The 20,543-nt window shown below is 39.9% G+C and overlaps 1 protein-coding gene across 15 annotated transcripts in view; it reads right to left on the bottom strand.

Annotated features, from left to right (window-relative positions):
• ESRRG (estrogen related receptor gamma) overlaps positions 1–20,543 on the bottom strand; it is a 643,479-nt gene that overhangs the window by 403,307 nt on the left and 219,629 nt on the right. Inside the window, exon 1 of one of the 15 annotated variants that reach the window (XM_077986942.1) lies at positions 3,626–3,771. The exons of 13 other annotated variants lie outside the window; for them this stretch is intronic. The gene's annotated coding sequence lies outside the window, so the exon portion shown is untranslated. Of the gene's footprint in view, positions 1–3,625; positions 3,772–20,543 lie in introns of those variants that run through there. One more of the 15 variants, XM_077986919.1, reaches the window with a different exon arrangement.

Genomic DNA, 20,543 nt, shown 5'->3' on the forward strand with positions numbered 1-20,543 from the left:
CTCCCAAAGTATTGGGGCTACAGATGTAAGCCACCACACCAGTCTTCTCCCATCTTTCTAATGTGTACCTGCATTCTCTTTAGCAGTATAACTGTATTCTTAAAACATAATCAGTGGCAAAGTGCCTACCAATACCTCTTTTATTTTTTTCAGGGACAGGGTCTGACTCTGCTGCCCAGGCTGGAGTGCAGTGGCATGACCATAGGTCATTATAGTCTCCTGGCTCAAGTGATTCTCCTGCCTCAGTCTCCGAAGTATCCGGGACTACAGGTATGCACCACCATGCCCAGTTAATTTATTTTTTATTTTTACTTTTTTTGTAGAGATGGAGTCTCACTATGTTGCCCAACCTGATCTTAAGCTCCTGGCCTCAGGTGATCTTCCTGCCACCGCTTCCCAAGTTGCAGGAATTACAGGCAGGTCAATACTTCCTTTTTACATCTGAAGTTCATCTACATGATCTTCTCAAGCCGTCTCTCCCAACTGCTATTTCCTAAGCTTCTAATTTCTGAATCATCTCTTTATTCTCTATAACAATTCTGTATGGCGGTGCAGGTGGCTCTGACATTGAAAATGATGAGAATCTGCTGGGTGCGGTGGCTCATGCCTGTAATCCCAGCGCTGTGGGAGGCTGAGGCGGGCAGATCACCTGAGGTCAGGAGTTTGAGACCAGCCTTGCCAACATGGCAAAACCCCATCTCTACTAAAAATACAAAAATTAGCCGGGTGTGGTATTGGGTGCCTGTAATCGTAGCTACTCGGGAGGTTGAGGCAGGAGAATCCCTTGAACCTGGGAGGCAGAGGGTGCAGTAATCCAGATCGTGCCACTGTACTCAAGCCTAGGCAACAGAGTTTCAAAAAAAAAAAAAGAAAAAAACAAAAGGAAAAGGAAAACAATGAGAATTATTTCTGCCTCCATGACAAAAGAGAGGAGAGAAACCACCAAGTCTTTTCTGTTCATGCTCCCGCATGTTGCCCGCATACTCCTCGACGCTGGACCCATTCCTAACATCTTTGAGAGTTCTGCAGTGAGCTGGTAAATAGTCCCATCTCTTCTGAGACTTCCACCAGCTTAGGAAGCATAAGAGCTTCTGAAATGGCTATGCAGATCCACACTGAACACAACACTAATGGCTGAAACGACACTCAATTCCTAGGCTGCACTACCTCACGGAACATGCTGATCTATTACATGACCACATGTAAAGCATTGGATCTGCCAGCCTTTTTAGTGGCAGTTCTTTACTGTTGACACATTTGGTCTGTGGTTCACAGTGACTGCTGGCCAACTGAACTCCATCCTGTTTGCACGTTCCCACTTGATGAAATAGTACAAGGCTGTCATTGTTTCATCAAGCATTTATGAATGGCCTTTGTGTGAAAAGCACAGTGCTGGGGTTACTTTCATAGCCCAGTTTTAAGGGAACACCTGTGCATAATCGTATACATGTGTTTGTTTGCATGTGTGTGTGTGTGTTTGTATACATGTTTCTCTGAGCTTTGTAAAACATACCTGGAATCGTGTACACTGTTATTCTCTTAGTCTTTGGTGTGTCCCAGGCCCATATCATCTAGCATAGACTGCCAGTGCTACATAATGCTGCACTGCAGGGAATCCCTGTCATGGGAAATGACTACAGGAGACATTACCCAGCATGTTATTCTTCATGGAGTGCTTTTTGAAAGACCATGACTCTTGTAGCACCAGGCCAAACTCTTTCTCAAGCTAAAAGGCACCTAGGTAAAGACAGCCATGTGTGTTTGTGTGTCCATGGCTGTATGTGCATATATATGTGTGGCTGTGAGTGTTCAAGTGTGTGTGTGTGTGTGTGTCAGGGGACTATGGAGGAAAGAATGGAAAGAACGAGATTATAGGTCTGTGGCGATATGGTTAGAATCTGATTGCTCAGCTGTAAGGAATGGAGGGTGTGAACATGATTCACAGAGGAAACAGCAGGCAGTGGAACCCTGTACAGCTGGTCCCTGCTGGCCTATATACTGAGGGGATAGACTGAATCTCATTTGGAGAAATATCCAGAGATGCAGAAGAGAAAAAAAAAGCACTCTGAAGAGTAAGAAGTGCCTTGGGGAACTGAGGATGAGGACAGTGGATGTCCTGGTTAAACTAAAGGCCCCTGACATGCCATCTACACCAACCACCCTCTGCAGCTCTGGCAGCATGCTACCAGGTACGGATCATTATTTGGTTAAAAAGACAAGAGGTAACTCTCTGTAGGATCCAATTTTGTTCTTGCTTGGACACTTGAGCATTTGTTTTAAGGAGGACACACAAAGCCCGGGGCACAAGAGGGAGGAGGCAGTGGGCTTGATTCAAAGAGCCTGGGTTCACATCTCCACTTCGGGGAAATCCCTGAACCTTTTGATAATTCAGTTTCCTTACCTGCAAAACAAGCATAGTGACCGTACCTACCTTGCAGGGTTGCTGTGAGTATTAAAGATTATTTCAAAAATGCCCCTAGCACAAAGGGACTCAGTAAGCAGTAACTTCTCTGAAAATTCATCAGAGGGCTACAAGTTTTAGTATGGTATTTACTGCAGCTGCAATCATCACCCCTCAACTGATAATTAGTGAGATAATAATTTCTTAATTCTCTAAACAAGATAAACAACAACAGACCCTCACAGATGACATAGTGAAACTGACATTCCTCAAATAACTCAGAGGGTTCTACCTGCAGATGGGATAATTCTGCAAGATACAAGTAGCTTAATCAAACCCTCTGGTAAACTTCAAAGTTTAGGGGATATTCTGGATATTCTGGTAAATGTAGTGTGAGATTGCTAAAATTAAACAAAGTCATTAAAAAGCGCACTTAGTGTCTGTTATAAACAGAAACAGCTTCTTTTCTCCCAAAGATACTTACATGTTTCCCCCTTCTTATCTCTTTACTGCTGGGAACTGCTGAGCTTAACAAAGTAAACTTGGCTTTACTTATCAGAGTGAGCTCAGGAAGCCCTAAGAGGAGGGGCAACACAAACACCCGAGAATGAGATGTTCAACGAGAAGCCCGGAAAACAGCTTTCCGCCAACAGCTCTCTGGCTGTGGCGTGATCATTAGGTGGGTTCAGATTTTAGAAACACAAATGGGTCATCTGAATTGTATGTGACTGCAAACCCCAGCCATTGCCCGGAAGTCAGGTATTCTGAGGTTCGAAGGCAGGTATTTTGAGGTTCGAAGCGGTTGCTGAGATCTGTGCATTGAACAGTGATATGAAGAATGCACGAAACAGAAAGTTACCCCCTTCTGAACTGCCCAAGGAAAATTCCACACCCAAAATGAGATTAAGGGCCCAGTGCAGATAGGGCAACTTTTCAATACCATGCAACACAAAATAGCATTTTATTTCATTCAAACTAGAATGGTTTCAGAATTCTTGTGAAAATCCAACATAGGCTGAATTCTCCTTCATACTATATGTAATGAAAGATTAACCGAGCAAATTAAAGATGCAAGTAACACTACAGGGACAGAACTTCAGTAAACCTTAAGACTTTCAACACACTGTCTGCAAGCAGATACTCTGGCTGCCCATCACACACAGAATACATTGTGCACGCCTTACTGGGGGCGACAAGGCTGAATGCAATCGGGTCTGAGCTTACCTGCCAGTCTCAAGTCTAGACACTCCTTCATTCACTAGGCTCCAGTCGTGTTGCTTTTGTTTTCCTGTTCTTTGAACCACCCCAGCTCATTCCCACCTCCAGGCCTTTGCACTTGCTCTCCTGTCTGCCAAGAACATTCCACCCTCAAATCTTCACAGGATCAGCTCCTCCTCCTTGTTCAGCTCTCAGCTCAAAGGTTACCCCTTAAAGTTCAACCCTCCTCTGACTGTTCAGTTGTTCTCTATCATATCCTCAGTTTATTTTCCTCCTACCACCACCCTCTAGAATTCTGGACAGTCCTCTTTGTATATTTAGGTAATAACGGAACACCTCTGTCAGACATTAAGGTCTGTAAGTGCTGGGGCTCTGTCTCCTCGTCACCACTGTAGCTTCAGGGTCAGGAGCAGAGTTCGGAAATTAGTAGATTCCCAAAAATATTTATTAAAGGAAAATGAATTACAAAATATCTAATATACCTGTTAAAGAAATTTCTTTCTTCTTCTTTTTTTTTTTTTTTTTTTTTTTTTTTGAAACAGGGTCTTACTTTGTCACCCAGGCTAGAGTGCAGTGGAGCAATCTCAGCTCACTGCAACCTCCAACCTCCGCCTCCCAGGTTCAAGCGATTCTCTTGCCTCAGCTCCCGAGTACCTGGCACTACAGGCATGTGCCACTATGCCCTGCTGATTTTTGTATTTTTTAGTAAATACAGAGTTTCACCATGTTGGCCAGACTGGTCTCAAACTTCTGATCTCAGGCAATCCACCCACCTTGGCCTCACAAAGTGCTGGGGTTATAGGCGTGAGCCATTGAGCCCAGCCCTGTTAAAGAAATTTCTGAAAGATCTCTACCTAGAAACAATTTGAGGATATGCACAGTATGTACTGGTGATTAACAAAACATACTTTCTTAAACTTGACATTTCAGACATTTTCCTAGTTTGAACTAGCGAGCTCTCGGCCTTTCCGTTATATATCCCCTCCATTCCATTTCATTGATCTAAACTGAAAGAGAAAAACTATCAAAATCTATATAAATATAATAAACTAAAATCAATGTGCTGGTGATAGTTTTATTTCCTTAGCATCATTGTGAAGCAGCAGAATATGCTCCTGAAAAAAATCTCAGTACCCAGACTAAGGTGGAGGGAGAGGCTAGATGGTGACTTGAACTCTCCCAACCCACATAATCCTCTAGCATCTACAGGCTATTTGGGCCTTTGTCCATCACACACATAGCCAGGAAAGCACAGCCTCAATTGAACAGCAAAGCCCTCCCGTGCCTCACCCTGAGGATGCCCTCTCCCTCCTACTTCCCTCCCTACCAGCCAACTTGCCTCATAGACTCCAAGACACATTAACATCCTGGAAACAAAAGATGGGCATTGTGAAAATACACTTATCATAATGAAGAGATTAATGTCACACAGTAGTGATTGACCTGAATGAAGATTACTTCCTAGGACATGGGACCCAACACCTAGAAGAGAGAAAGCAAAGAAAGAATCCAGAGAATTTTTGCAATATTACCTACATCCAAATGACTAGTGTAGAACTTCTCTTTCCCTTTCTTAAAGAAGTAGTTCAATACATTGGTTCCCTTTTAATTTTTGTACATTTAGAGGTAAAGATCATGTTCCTAAAACAAGAAATGAGACAAAGTCCTAAGCATGAATTCATGCATAGCATCCAGAGGTGCTGCTCATGTTTTTTGTGTGTGTATATTGATAACTGTCTGCATGTGTGTATATATTTGTGTTTGTGGGTGTATATGGTGGGGATGTGTGTAGACATGTGCATTAATTTGGAACATTGAAAAAGTTGGGGTAGGACCTGTCACACTGGGAGAATGTCCAAGAGCTGGAATATTCTGAGTAGGTAATAGTCTATGTTGTAAACTGCTCATGCAGCAGGACTGAGGAAAAGGCATCGCCTGGCCACCGGCTGTTACTGACTCTGGGAAAATGAAAATACAGCATCTCTGCACCTGTTCACCTGATGGTGAAGGAAGGAAAAGCCATTACCGAGTGACAGGAGACAAAAAACCAAAATCCACTTCAGCAACTCATCCCACTGCTGGTGATTAATCTCACACTCCCACAGCCTGATGCACATTAACCAGATAATTAATAATTTCTTTAGGGATTCCGGCTCGGCAACTGTTTTATCAACCTGCACAGCATTAGGAGGGAGATGCTACATTTGTGATCAAACGTCTGGAACTGGGAAAAGGACTGTAGATGAACAGTGAGGGCTTTGCAGCAATTTTGTGAGCCTACTTCAAAATGAACAAGTATGGTATAAGTAATCCTGTGTTATTTTTTATCACTACTATTGGCCACACTGAAAAGCCAAGGAATAGTGCTTTCCCTTGTACCTCCATAATCACCACCACCAGTAGATAGCTCACAGACTTGAAATCACATGTGGTTTACCACTATGTGTGCAAAATAGAATATACCAGGCATATCTAACTTCTAGAAATGCATCTTTTTAAAAAGTACATAATCTAAGACACCTCCCCCATCAAATCAAAAGTTTCAGAGAGTGTTTGATCAGAACAATGCCAGTTGATGTATTTCTTGTTCTTGCTGGGTCTAATTCACATCTATCTAAAGGAAGGCAGGCACAAAGAATACAGATCACCCTTTCAGAGTCCCCTGTGCAAATGTACCTTTCTTCTCTCATGTTAAAACATATTCCACAGGGAGAAGCCAAAACCTCTTTTTTATATATATTTTTATTAAGAATGTAAGACTATGAATAAAATCCTAAGGAGAAAAATAAATTATAAGCACTGCCTATTAAAACGCTCACCATTAAAATTCCAACTTATTCATGTTCTCACCTAATGAGAAAAATAGCACATTGAAAATATTATTACAAATTTCTCTCAACTCTATCCAGGATGCTATTTGGATGGAAAAGAAACAAGAGTATAATCCATCCTGGTCGGAAATCACAGTGGACTTGCTGGCAAAAACCCTGGGTTGAGGCCTGCCCACTGTGTCTTGGTATTATATCCTCCAGCTTTCCTGAGGGAAGCTATCATAGGCAGGCAAACAGCACTCTGCATGGGCTTTGCCATGGGAGTGTTAATCAGGATGGTTGGCAATGACAGAACGTGTCCACCTTATGTGTACCCAAAGGAGAAATTGCCCTCAGACGTCAGGGCTAGGAGAGCCTGGGATTCTCCTAAGAGTCGACCACGTAGACAAGGCAAAAATTTAGGGCTGAGAATTTTGGGGCTGGGAAGCAGTTTAGAGCCAAATCAACTATCTATTTCCAGCAAATTTGCAGGACCATAATAGAGGTATCTTCACACACACACACACACACACACACACACACACAAACACACACACACACACACACCAATTTCAGCTTGCTAGGACAGCCTAAATTTTTCCACCCTGATTTTCAGAGGTTTTTAGATTATACAGTATGTCTTTATGCAAGTCCCCTCAAATCATCTTGGAGTAAAGTAAGATAATGAATTGGACAAAAAGAGAGAGAACAAAGAAAGACAAACTGTAAAATATTGGACAAAACACAAGATCACATAACAGAATAGTGAGACCTGGAAGGACTTGGGATTTACCTAATGTTGTTGGGCACTCCCTAGGTACAAGGCAATGTGCCATATGGTAACACTGCTAGAAAAAAAAAAAAACATAGAGCTTCCTCTATAGCATAGGTTTCACTCTTTGATTTGGGTTTAGGGAACAATTTTTTTCAATATTAAAACATATATTATGAAGTAGAATGCAAATTTCACATGCACACAACAGATAAATCAGGGATTAAAGAAATTTTTTTTTGTTTGCTACTGGCCATTTCAGGCCAGATCCTCACAAAGCACACATACATATTCCTTGACCTCTACTTTTCGAGTACATGGGTAGAAATTCTGAGAAATATTTGACTAGATCACATTTATAGAAAAGTAAAATGAGACCCAATGGTATGACCTTGTTGAGCCTTGGACTAAACTGAGGGTAATAATATTTCACTGGGTGCCTTCAAATGTATATGTGAAGAATATCATCATCTATGAAGCAATGATAACTATAAAGTCTCAATCAAAAGCACCTGCAGTTTAGATTCACAAAATTTTAGTTTTCACCAAGAACTCTACAGCCCTCCCCTATCTAAGAAAGTAAGAACAGGAGTGGCCTGGTGGTTATGAGTTACCAAATCACAATACCATGGATAGTAACCAGTTCCCATCAGGTAAAACTAGACTGGAAAGAACTGACATCATAAGGTATATTAAACAATCCTTGAGAATAAAAGCCTTATGTAATTTATTTATTTGTTTATTTATTTATTTTTTAGATAGAGCGTCACTCTCACCCAGGCTGGAGTACAGTTGTATTTTTAGTTGGGACTGGGTTTTTCAAATTGGCCAGGCTGGTCTCGAACTCCTGGCCTCAAGTGATCTACCCACCTCAGCCTCCCAAAGTGCTGGGATTACAGGTGTGAGCCACTGTGCCCGGCCTCCTGACATAATTTATTTGTGACTTCCTATACCAAGCACAAAGCTTATAGTAGGCACCCAATGTATTAGGCGCATAGTAAATGTTATTAGAACCACTATTCGTTGAATAGAGAGCCGAAGGATAGACTCAATTAAACCTAAAAGCATTAAATTTTTATGCGCTCTTTTCAAAAATGACATCATTAATAACATCATTAATAACAACAAACAAAACACACAAATGAACAAAAATAAAAGAACCCAGAAACATGAATGTGATTCAGAACAAAAAACATTGGATGTAGAGTCATAAAACCTGGCTTAACTCCCTAATTTTAAAAACATTTTAGCTATATAAACTTAAAGGGGGTGATTGCAATCAGATACAGCCTATTTACTCATTAAGATACATAGAATAATAATACCAACCGTACAGTGTTGTAAGGAATGAGTTTATACGAATATAAGAAAAAATTGTCAAATAATAAAGTACTAAAATCCATTAGTTACTATCCATTATATGATTGCATGAGATGAAAAAACTCTGCTGAAACACACACACACACAAACACACACACATATATACACACACACACACACACACACAGTGGGTTTTTCTCTCTCTCACATGGCTTGATTCCAAAGCAAACTAAACCAAGATCCTTACAAACTAGAAACAGTGTTTTTAAATAACTACACACCATCTCAGCCACTAATTATTTTTAGGATTTTACTATACGCCGCTAATTGAAAGTGTTCAGTCCTTTCCATTCATTAGTTTTATTACAAGCACTCCAATGAATTAAAGAAAAATCTGCCATCACCACCTTCCTTGAAACTTTCACTATATTGTCACAAAGGCCTTGACCTTACAAAAGCAATTCACATTAATTCAGCACAAGTCACAGGACTGGACAGAGGATAAAAATTTGGCATTTCTAATAAATAGGACACTATTGAATAAGTTTGACAGAAGGCTATTATACTCTTGATGTCAGGAAATGGGGCCGACAATGCTTTCTTTGTTACGGTGAGGGGCATTATGCATCACCAACTATACGGAGACTCTATTGGTGGGGCCAACCAAATGTGTGAAGTGAAGCACTCCTTAACAGGATTGTTACTTTATTAAAAACTTGCCTATGTACACTGAGAAGAATTGGACTCTGAAAAGATGAATTGCAAAGATCACTACTAAGAAAGCTTTGAGACTGTAGGCATGTCTACATTAAAAAGCATATACTGAAGCATAGGTAACTCTGTACTTCAACATAAACATTAGGTCCATACATCTGTTACTTTTGTTTATTAGCAGTGACCATTTATTGAATAATTTTTCAGTACAGTGCACTTTACATGCATTTATTCTGCATTTGTTTATTCAATATACATCATCTTATCTTGTAGGTCTTTTAATTGTCTTTTAACAGTTGCAAAGAAAAGGAAAAGAGCTTGGAAAAAGTACATTACAGTTAAAAAGTTATTTTCATACAAAAACTTGCTCACAGATGTTTATAGTGGTTTTATTTTTAATTGCCCAAACTTGAAAGCAACCAAGATGTCCTTCAGTAAGTGAAAGGATAAATAAACTATGGTACATCCAGACACCAGAGTGTTATTCAGTGCTAAAAAGACATGAGCTATCAAACCATGAAAAAACATGGAGGAACCTTAAATACACATTCTTACATGAAATAACTCAATGTGAAATGGCACACATCATATAATTCCAATAATATGAAAAGGCAGAACTGTGGGGACAATTAAAATATCAGTGGTTGCCAGGGGTTGGGCAAGGAGGAGGGATGAATAGGTGGAAAGGATTTTTAGGGCAGTGAAACTACTGTGTAATATTATAATGGTAGATACATGTCATTGTACATTTTTCCATACCCCTAGAATGCATGACACCCAGAGAGAATGCTATTGTAAACTTTGGATTTGGGTAATAATGACATGTCAGTGCAGGTTCATCAACTGTAACAAATGTACCTCTCTGGTAGGGGATGCTGATAATGGAGCAGGCTGTGCCAGGGTCAGGGAAGGATATATGGAAACTCTCTGTACTTTCCTCTCAATTTTGCTGTGAACCTAAAACTGCTCTAAACCTAAAGACTATTTAAAGAAGAAAAAACAGGCCAGGTGTGGTGGCTTATGCCTGTAATCTTAGCACTTTGGGAGGCTGAGGCAGGTGGATGACATGCGCTCAGGAATTTGAGACCAGCCTGGGCAACATGGCGAAACCCTAACTCTATTAAAAACACACACACAAAAATTAGCCGGGTGTGGTGATGCGCACCTGTAGTCCCAGCTACTCAGGAGGCTGAGGTGTATATATATACATATATATACACACACACACAATATTGAATATATTATACACACAATTACATATATATAGTCAGCCTTCTGTATCCTTGGGTTCCACATCCCTGAATTCAACCAACCATTAATTGAAAATATTTGAGGCTGGGCATGGTGGTTCACACCTGTAATCACAGCACTTTGGGAGGCTGAGGTAAGTGGATCACTCGAGGCCAGTAGTTCAAAAACAGTGTGGCCAACATGATGAAATCTCATCTCTACTAAAAATATCAAAAATTAGCTGGGCATGGTGACACATGCCTGTAATCCCACCTACTCATGAGGCTAAGACAGGAAAATCACTTGAACCCAGGTTGTGGAGGTTGCAGTGAGCTGAGATCGCACCACTGCACTCCAGAGCAAGACTCTGTCTCAAAAAAGAAAAAAAGAAAGAAAGAAAGAAAAAAGGAAGAAAAGAAAATATTTGAAAAAAAATTGGATGGTTGCATCTCTACTGATAATATGCAGACTTTTTTTCCTTGTCATTACTCCATAACAAATATATTATAGCAACTACTTACATAGCTTTTACATTGTATTGAGAAATCTAGAGATGATTTAAAGTATATGGGAGGATGTGCATAGGTTACATGCAAATATTACACTATTTTATATCAGGGACTTGAGTATTCATGGATTTTCGTGGGGGGCGGATGGCTACTGGAAACAATCCTTCATGGATACTGAGGGATGAATGAATATGCATCCTTTATACTTATATTTTTCCAATGATATCAAAGGAACGTGTAGAAAACATTATGTTTAATATTTAGGGTTTAGAAAATGTGTCATTATTGCTTCACGTAATCAGTGGATTGTGGCTTCGAAAATAGGAGACCTGGGTCCAAGCGTGATTCCTGCACTTTTTCCAAGCTTGCTCACTCTGCAGCCCTTGTCGATCCCTCAAGCATGCTGAGTCTGTTTCCTGTTTCTAAGATGGGAATAAAAATAGCTTCCCTGTCTACCTCAAAGGGTGGTTATGAATATCAAATAATGTAGTGCATGTGATAAGCACTTTACAATGTATAAAACTCTATATGCTGTAAGTCATTGTTATTAATGATAATTATAAACCTTGAGGAAGCCTGAGAAATTAGCTATCGTTATAATTATAGCAGTAGTTGCAAGGTTTTTACCCTTTTCTGACTTCGAGAGGTCCACAGTTATGTCTAGGGGAATTAGGATGAGGAGAAAAATTTTAAAAATCAATGCATTTTATTTCTATACTAATAAACAGCAAACTACAATGCTATTTTTGCAAACGGAAATGACAATATGGAAAGCACCAGAAAACTTCATTCCAGTATGCACTGGTCAAGAAAAATCTATTTCAAGTTCTTAAAAATCATATTAGCTCCCCGTCCCCCCACCCTGTTTTTTTAACTTAACACCGTCTTCCTGTACTGCTATTTCCATGAGCTCTGCTATCAGCTGAAGATAAAGCGAATCCGTTGGCAGGAAAAGCTTGAGTTCTAATCTCAGCTCTGACACGGGGGATTAATAAACAAATATTTGTAATGTTTCCTGAAGAGGAAAATTCTGGTTTTTTATTAGTATTAGCAGCATATTCATGTGTGTACTTGACTCTAGTGTAGTATCGCATATTTAACACTGATTGTTATATGAGCCTCATCACACAAACGAAATAAAATGTTACTTATAAAAATGCGCACTCTTTTCCCATTGTAAGTTAAACACATTGCTAAGAGGCCATTTTTCAAACCATCAGTGGCCCTGCAACTCTCTAAAAACTTTCAGCTTTTCTCAGAAGGAAAGCTCATATAAAACATCTCGGTATGAACAAAAGACTTTGACCACGTAAACACGTCTAATTGTCTGCTGACATTAGCAAAAGAAACTGAATTGTACAATTTTCAAAAGTGCTCACTTAACTAATAGTGCCAGTGGTTTGATCTCGCGCATGTTACCCCTTGATACTTCCTCTGCCAAGCCAGTAGAGTACCTGATACCAGTGTTCCTGATGCTCAATATAATAATCTGGCAGTGGTGACCATTGGCAGGAGGTCACCATTTCTCCCACCCTAATGCAGTCTATGCAGCATTGGCCACCATAATCACTGTCTGGCCGGAGGACAGAGGGATTCAGAAGACAGATCGGGCAACAGGAAACAGACCCTTTACCTCTTTCCTTACTCCATCCAGAAGCCTCAGGCTCTGAAAAAATGTTCACAGCACAGGAGGGATTTGTTTTTAAGTACTAATTTCCCAGACCTTTATTCAAAGATCTAAATGTAAGTTGAAGAACCTGGAGGGAGAATAATACTGCTAGTCACCAGTATGTGCCAAAGTATGTACACGATTTCCAAATTTCTCCCTCAACTCTCCATCAGTAAACATGGAGGGTCCCCAGAATCTCTTCCATCTCTGGATTTTCCTTGGTGTGACTGCCAGAGACTGCCATACCTCTTCATGAGTTGCAGCACACATCCTGTGGTTGCTAGTTACCCAGGAAGCTTCTGGTTCACCACTGTGTGGGACAACTTGAAGAAGACAAAGAAGCTACATAAAGCAGCAAGGTCACCACTGCTCTGCATCTGAAAGGATGCCCAAGAGCCAGGTGGTCCCTCACCCTCACATCTGTTGATTGGCATGAATAGGCCAAATACGTCGCCACAACTTAGAGAAAAACAACCACGCATTCCTCTCTCCTTAAGGAGGCTGCAGATGGGGTGGAGAGGAAAAGGGAGAAGGTGCTGTTTCAACACTTCGAACATTTAAAGTTCAACACTTTGAACGCAACATTTTGCATTCATACAAAATCAAATCAATCTACCATCCAACCCAAAACAGCCAAGATAGCTAAAAAAAAAAAAAAAAAAAAAAAAAAAACCTGGAAATGAGTACTTGATTACAAAGAGAAATCTGAACTGCTGTTACAGTAGCAGAGGCACAGGATGCAAGGCTGCATCTACTGAAGAGAGTCTCCTGAGGAAGACTGGAAAAAGAGCTGTGTTAACTGACATCCAGGTAATGCTGAGGAAAGAACCCAGGAATGTCTATTTCGGCAAATCAGGAGCTTGCTGTGTGCACCGGAAGTGCTGATGGTGTCACAGCAGCCCTCTTCACACACTGTACTACCTCGGGCTTCCAAAGGAAACAGCCAGTGACAGTATGCAGCATGACAGTTCACATCCAAACTCTAGGAGATCTTGTGAACTATTCGCCAGGAGAGGAAGATGGCTATTTTCCTTTATTTCATACTTGTAAGAACTTTTAGTCATTTGTGATTCTGTCTTGCCCTACCACTGTGTGTGTGTGTGTGTACATGTGCCCACCCACTCTCCTCTCCCTTTCAGCCCCAATTCAAGCATTAACCTTTGATGTAACATTTTTGCTCCTCATCAGAATGGAAAGAATGAGCTTCAGAGAAGCAATTGAGTTGAGAGAATAAAAAAGATGACATCACTTCAAACGTGGACTTGCCAGAAAATTATCCTTTCAAGTGCTCCCCTGTGTTATCAGCCAGGGACCCTCAGCTCTCCCTGACCGCTGCATGCTGCCCCTGTTTCATATCTTTTGATCACCATTTGTTTCATGTCACCGTTCATCATGCCCCCCATGTGTGTATGTGTGTGTTGAACTTGTGTACTTTTCAAAGTTCCTGTCAGTGCTCACTTTATAAACTCCCAAGTGAAAGATGGGAATTCATTAGCATCCGTTATTAGTTTGATAATTCTAAATAAAGTCAATACAAACATTTACATGGCATTTGCCCAGGAAGAGGATCAGGAATGAGAATTTGGGGACACATGCTCATGTTCTTTCTGATACATGCACCGCCAGGCACGCACAGCAAGAAGGCCCTGGGGATGGGTCCTATACCACTGCTGTGTTCCTCTTTTCCTCTAAAGTACAAAGTAAAGAATCTTCTAACATTTTCTTTTTCAGAATTCATTCATGTCAGAGGTAGACCATTTTGAGAAGTGCTCAAATACCAACGGATCCTGTTCCTCCGTTTCTCACCCTCATCTCATGAGCAAGCACAGTGAAAATATATAGATACATTACAGCTAGAGTGATCTGGGTTCCAGCTTCACTCAGCTTAGGTCTTTTTTTTTTTTTTTTTTTTTTTTGCTATGTAAATGACCACCCAAAACTCAGTGGTTATAAACAACCACCATTGTATTTGCTCACGAGTCCATAATCTGGGCGGGGCTCAGCGGCTCCCTTCTGTTCATCTTACTGGTGGTTGTTCATGTGACTGCATTCAGCTGGCTAGTTGGCTGGGATCTGATTTCAACTGAACCTCTCTTTCTCCTCCCCTAGAATCTCAGGGTCTCTCCGTTTTCCTGTGTCTCTCTACATAGTCTCAGCATGCAGTCTCTCCAGCAGGGTAAATAGAATTTTTTTTTTTTTTTTTTTTACCAGGTGATAGGGCTTTCAAGACTACAGAAGTGAAAGCTGCCAGGTCTACTAAATGCTTAGGTCTGGAACTGGAACAAGATCATTTCTGCCACAGTCTAGTGGTTAAGTGAATCCCAGGGCCAGCCTTGATTCAAGGAGTGGTGACTACACGAGTGTGAGTATAAAAGACACGGTTCGCTGTGAGCAACCAATGTAGCCAATTACCACTGACACGCAACAAGTCACCTGATCTGTACACTTTGATGTTATGTTTCTCATCCATTAAAAGGGAAAATAATAATTCCTATTTTATAGAGATCTCACAGTCAAACATGATAATGAATGTGATGTGGCTAGCACAGTGACTGACACCCAGTAAATACTGTCAGTGGTCTCTTTTGTATATCCCAAAGTACTTGGAATTTGTAATACCCAGAAATTTGTGAGTACCTTCCTACAACCGTCTACCCTTCCCACAAGAGCAGAGTCCACAGTTCATGTTAGTCATCATAGAAGTCACCCCAGTGCCTAGTACAGAACCTGGCATTGTGTGTTTGTTGAATGATTATGTGATCAGATGAATTGGTACTCACTGTCTCCAACCACTCACTTCTACAACACATAGACAGATTGAGCTATTTCACAAGAATTTCTTATCCGCAAATTAAAAGTTATCAAATTCAATGTCATGAGCAATCATAGCAGTCTGGAGTTCATCTTCACCTCTTTTTAAATATAGTATATGTAGCAAATTCCCCAAAAATATTTTGCCAGATTTCCACTGCCTCAATTTTAAAACTCAGGCGCACTATAAGAAATATGTAATCCATATGTCTCTGATTCATTTTTACCCAGTTCATCAAAATGCTGTTTTTGTATTAAATGTCAAAACGCCTTTTATGTCTTTATTTATGAGCCCTTTAAAGTTGTTATTTTTAAGTGATGCTAGAACATGTTTTGTGAAATTTAAAATCTACAAAGGCATTTGTAATTCAATTCCAAACATCAGTTTCTGGGACAGTTAATTTTGTTTAGTCCTGAGAAAATTCCTCTTTTCAAACATGGACTTTTAAGATTATTTTAAGTATCCCACATTCTCACATTCTTCATTTTAAATGTACTAATGAATGGAATCAGCTATATGTACACAGAGAGTTTGGAAAAGCAATATGTGCCCTGCTGTCTCTTTCAAAGGAACACCTTGCTGTCTCGGTCACCTTATTCTGCCTCAACTCTATAAACTGGCGTGGGGAAAATAAGCCTGCTATGTGTTACCTATTTTTAAGGCTAAAACAAACTGCAAATTTTTCTTCTCTATAATTCTAGATAGTGCAAGCTTCTCTACGTAGATACACTATATGCTCAGCTTACTCCTCACATGCAAACTTCATCAAATCCTCTTCCTGTCTCTAGAGATTCCTTCCTGGTCTGTATTATTATTTAACTTTTCACTATGAGATTTAAAAATAAAGATGATAATGACCTGATGGAACCTTTCCACAATTCAAATTTCTGTGATAAACTGATTGTGCTTTGAGTTAAAATTTAAAAATACTTATAATAAAGCAGAATGTTAGCTAAAAATAAAAATAATCTATAAAAGTCAAGGTTATATTGTTTAAAAGGCCCTATATTTGAAATCAGAGAACATGAAAACCAAAGTAAGATTCCTGATGGTAAATATGTATAGATATAATTTTATATATATATAATTATAGGTGTGTATATATATCATCAAATAAACACTGAAGTCATTTATTAATCTGGAAAATGAGGATAATGATGCCTATACTACCTTCATCACACACTTATGAATATCGAATCAATAATACAACATTTATAAACTACAAAAAATATTAATAATACTTAACATCTGGTATTAACTGTTACATATTTTTATGTCAGTTTCAAATATAAACCTGTGTAAATTCACTTCCTTATCTAATGTTTCTATTTCAGAGTAAAATTACTTATATCCAGCCACTAAGAAAACTATGGGAAATTAGCTTGGCATAACTTTGAAACTCACAAACGGGAGGCCTCACGTGCTTATCGGCTCTGGTTTCATGCTCTTTCTCTTGGAGCCAAGGGTTTGTTAATTCCAAGTCACCTGTTGAGCAAAGCATACTAGTGCTTCCCTTGGTAGGGAAAATGCCATCCACGTGGCATGGGTAATTTTATTTTCAATTTGTCAAAATGTTAATCATTTTAGGAACAGCACTTCGGGGGTTGAACTGAGAAACATCATATTTCAAAGGCTTTGTTGAGGAGACCAATCATACAGCTAGAACACTCAGGCTTGGGCTGAAAAGCAGCTCTGAAATTTGAACACCAACCAGTATAAATCTGTTGCTAGGTTAACAATGTTTTCTAGTAAACAAAGTTGCTTCTTCAATAACGCATTAAAACAGAATATTTTCTATTTATTCTTCTCTTACAGAATTCAAGGAAAAAACAAACAGCCTATCACCATAGCTAGACCACTTCTCAAGAAATCAGACAAGAAAAACTCACATTGCACATCCGAATTAGTCTTGCATGGAGGAGAAATATCATGTTTCTATACCACCACAGACCTGACCCTGGTGTTAATTTGAATTTTAAGCAGAACCATGCTTTTGCTTGGGTCCATCCCACCTGTCAGTGTATGGTAGGAGAACAAGATAATTACTTCCTCTTATTTCAAAATGCCAGACACCCAAGTAAGAGTTCCATGGAAAATGAACAGAGCACCTGCATTAAATTTTATTCTAATAAGTGTGAGACTGAGTATCACTGGCATCTTGTTAGGTTATTCAGGGAAATGGTGGCAGATGCCAAACGAAGCCTACAAAAGGGTAGCACTACGATACAAGAGAACGTCAGAAATGCACTGGGGAAGAACTTGCCAGCAGCAAGATGAAGTTGTATAATACATCATTCATTCACATGGCAGTGCTTCCTTCGCAGAAAATACAAGGTTGAAATGCAAAGTTATTGAGTGAAGGAAAAGAGCAATGCTGTGCTTGCACTACAAAACGAGTTTTTATTTAGTACATCAAAATTCTAAAGATTGTAGACATAAAGTCTTCTTTAAAAAGTCATATCCAGAAGTTGGTATGGACTCCAGTCAGGGAAAATAATGATTTAAATCATTCAAATAGTGTTGATCAAGATAATCAACGTGAGTCAAAATTACAAACAAGACATAGAAAATAGAGAACTCTAGTTGTGTGTGAATGTAGGGGAGAGTGTGTGTGTGTGTGCATATTTTTCTGTATGTACAATTGCGTGCCTGCATTTGCCAGCCATGGCATAGCCTTTCACAGTCATTAAAGAATTAGATGAGAATATTTAATGATGCCTTTTTATTTTTCAAGTTCACCATAAAAGAAACAACCAGAATAGATTGTTACTGATGTACAAAGAAAAAGACTTATATCACCTTGTGGTGGTTCATAGAATTTGAAAAAGAAATTCCTGAGACAAATGAAATCTAAGGACAGTCCCCAAACACTTACTTCAACACAATGCTTTCAATTATTATACTGCTGCCTTTTCTAGCTACAGGATTTCAATATGATCCAGCAGATAACTGGACATCTGCCCCAGGATCTGTCCTGGAATATGAAGGAAGAAGTTGAGGGAAGGAGCCACATGAAAAGGTCACTATTACAGGCATCTCATTCTCTACATATGTTTAATGCATCTTAGTGTCTAAAATTATTAGTGTTGTAGAGGCAGCATTATGCTGTGAGCAAGGCACACGACTCAGAGTTGGGCAGCAGAACTAGGTTTAAATCTCAGACCCAACATTACCTGCTTATGTGACCTCGAGCTGTTTTACCCGACTTAAAGATTTCCCTAAGCTCTGCTGTCTCATTTGGAAACTAAACTTAATGATGCAAATGGTATCCTGAATGGTCCAATTACTACATGACTTTGAATCCGGATAGTCAAAGGATGTATCATTTAAAAAATAAAGTTGGCAAGATTTTTTCCCATTTGATGGTAAGAAAGACATCATGTAGATACCAGACACATCTTTCATCAGGAGGCGGAGAGTAGTAGCAGCATGGAGGAGTAAGACAGTGTGTTCTCTGCCTCTTAGTCACATGGAGACTTTTTGCAAGTACTTAACTGAACTTACTCTGAGCTCCCTCTGTGTTCCATCGGTAAGTCGAGGATAACATTACCTACTTCTCAGGGTTTGAAATGTAAGAGACATGATGTCAAGCCTCTGTCTAAAACTTCCCAAAGGCTTCCTATCTCTCAAAGAGTAAAGGGCACGTTCCTGACAATGGACTGCAAACTCCTACGAACTTGACCTCTTATTAACTCTGACCTCCCCTAATCCTCCTACAGAACTCTGGTGACAGCCTCTGCACTTCTTCACTTTGAACACTTCCCCAGACACCTAGGTGGCTGCTTACTCACTTCCTTCAAGTCTCTGCTCCAGTATCACCTGCTCAGTGGGGCTTTTCCACTCATCTTATTTCGAATTGCAACTCTACTCTCCTGCTTTCTCTCCATAGCACTTACCACCTTCTAAAATAATGAATTTTAAAAAATGTATTGCATTTATTGTCCTAACTCCTTTCACTGGAATAAAAACTTCAGGAGGGCAGCTATTTGTATTAATTTTATTCCCCGCTGTATCTCTAAAGCAGAACTGGTACTTGGGATCACTCAAGAAATATTTGAGATGAACACATTTATTGTGCATTATCAAATGGCGTGCTATCTAAAAAGGACAGTGCCTGGCACATGGTAAAACCTTAAGAATGACAGCTACTGGTTCTGGAGGGTGAAGTTTATAATCTTTGAAATTGTGAGTGGGTGTGCGCTGCTTTGGGCCAGTCAACAGTGGGATAACACCCCGGTTACCACCAGGAACTAACTGGAAGGCGATGATCTATTGCTGGTTCTCCCTATGACCCACCACGGACCTTGGGCACACCAGTCTCTGAATCTGTAAACAAATACAATAATATCTACTCTCCAGGGCAAAGAGAAGCTAAAGAAGGCTCTTACTGTCACTTGGTTTGCCATCACAGATGAAGCGTACACAGCATTTTTTTAAAACATTGGATAAAATTAAAAATAATAGGAAAAACTGTAGCTTCTCTCACCTGATAATTTTTCTGGCTACTAAAGGCATCTTTCAGCCAGCACTCCCAGGCCCTGTCTGAGAGGATTTCAGACACAACCTTTTTAGTTCAAGTTGCAGTTAAGCAATAATGAGGGAAAACCCAGAGACTTTCCTGGGGAAATCTAAGGATCAGATTTGTCAGTCGGGGCAAGTCATTCTTTTCATCAGGGTAGAAAAATACAAAGAAGGATATAGGACTGGTCGCCTGTTCATTAACTGGGTAGAATTACTGCAGCAAGAAGGTTAATAATTACACAAGTAATTAACACTTCCTTCATTTTCATACTCTAATCCTATAGTTGCAGGATTTCAACTTTGGTCCCCGAGTCCGAAGGAAGATGAGAGCAGAATGGCAATGAATTGGATTGGCTTTGGAAAAGGAGCTGGGAAACAAGAAGATAGCCTGGGTTTCTAACCACTTTCTAATGAACCACAATGATAACACATGAACAATACCAGCAAGCACTTTAGTGTTTCCTGTGGGTTTTTTGTTGTTGTAACAATTGCAAGTCTTTGTGGCAGCAAGAGCCATACTGTCATGCGCCATACAGGTATTTGACACCCCAATCTTCCCTAAGCCTC

This window comes from Macaca mulatta, chromosome 1, assembly GCF_049350105.2.
Source record: "Macaca mulatta isolate MMU2019108-1 chromosome 1, T2T-MMU8v2.0, whole genome shotgun sequence".
NCBI lineage: Eukaryota > Metazoa > Chordata > Mammalia > Primates > Cercopithecidae > Macaca > Macaca mulatta.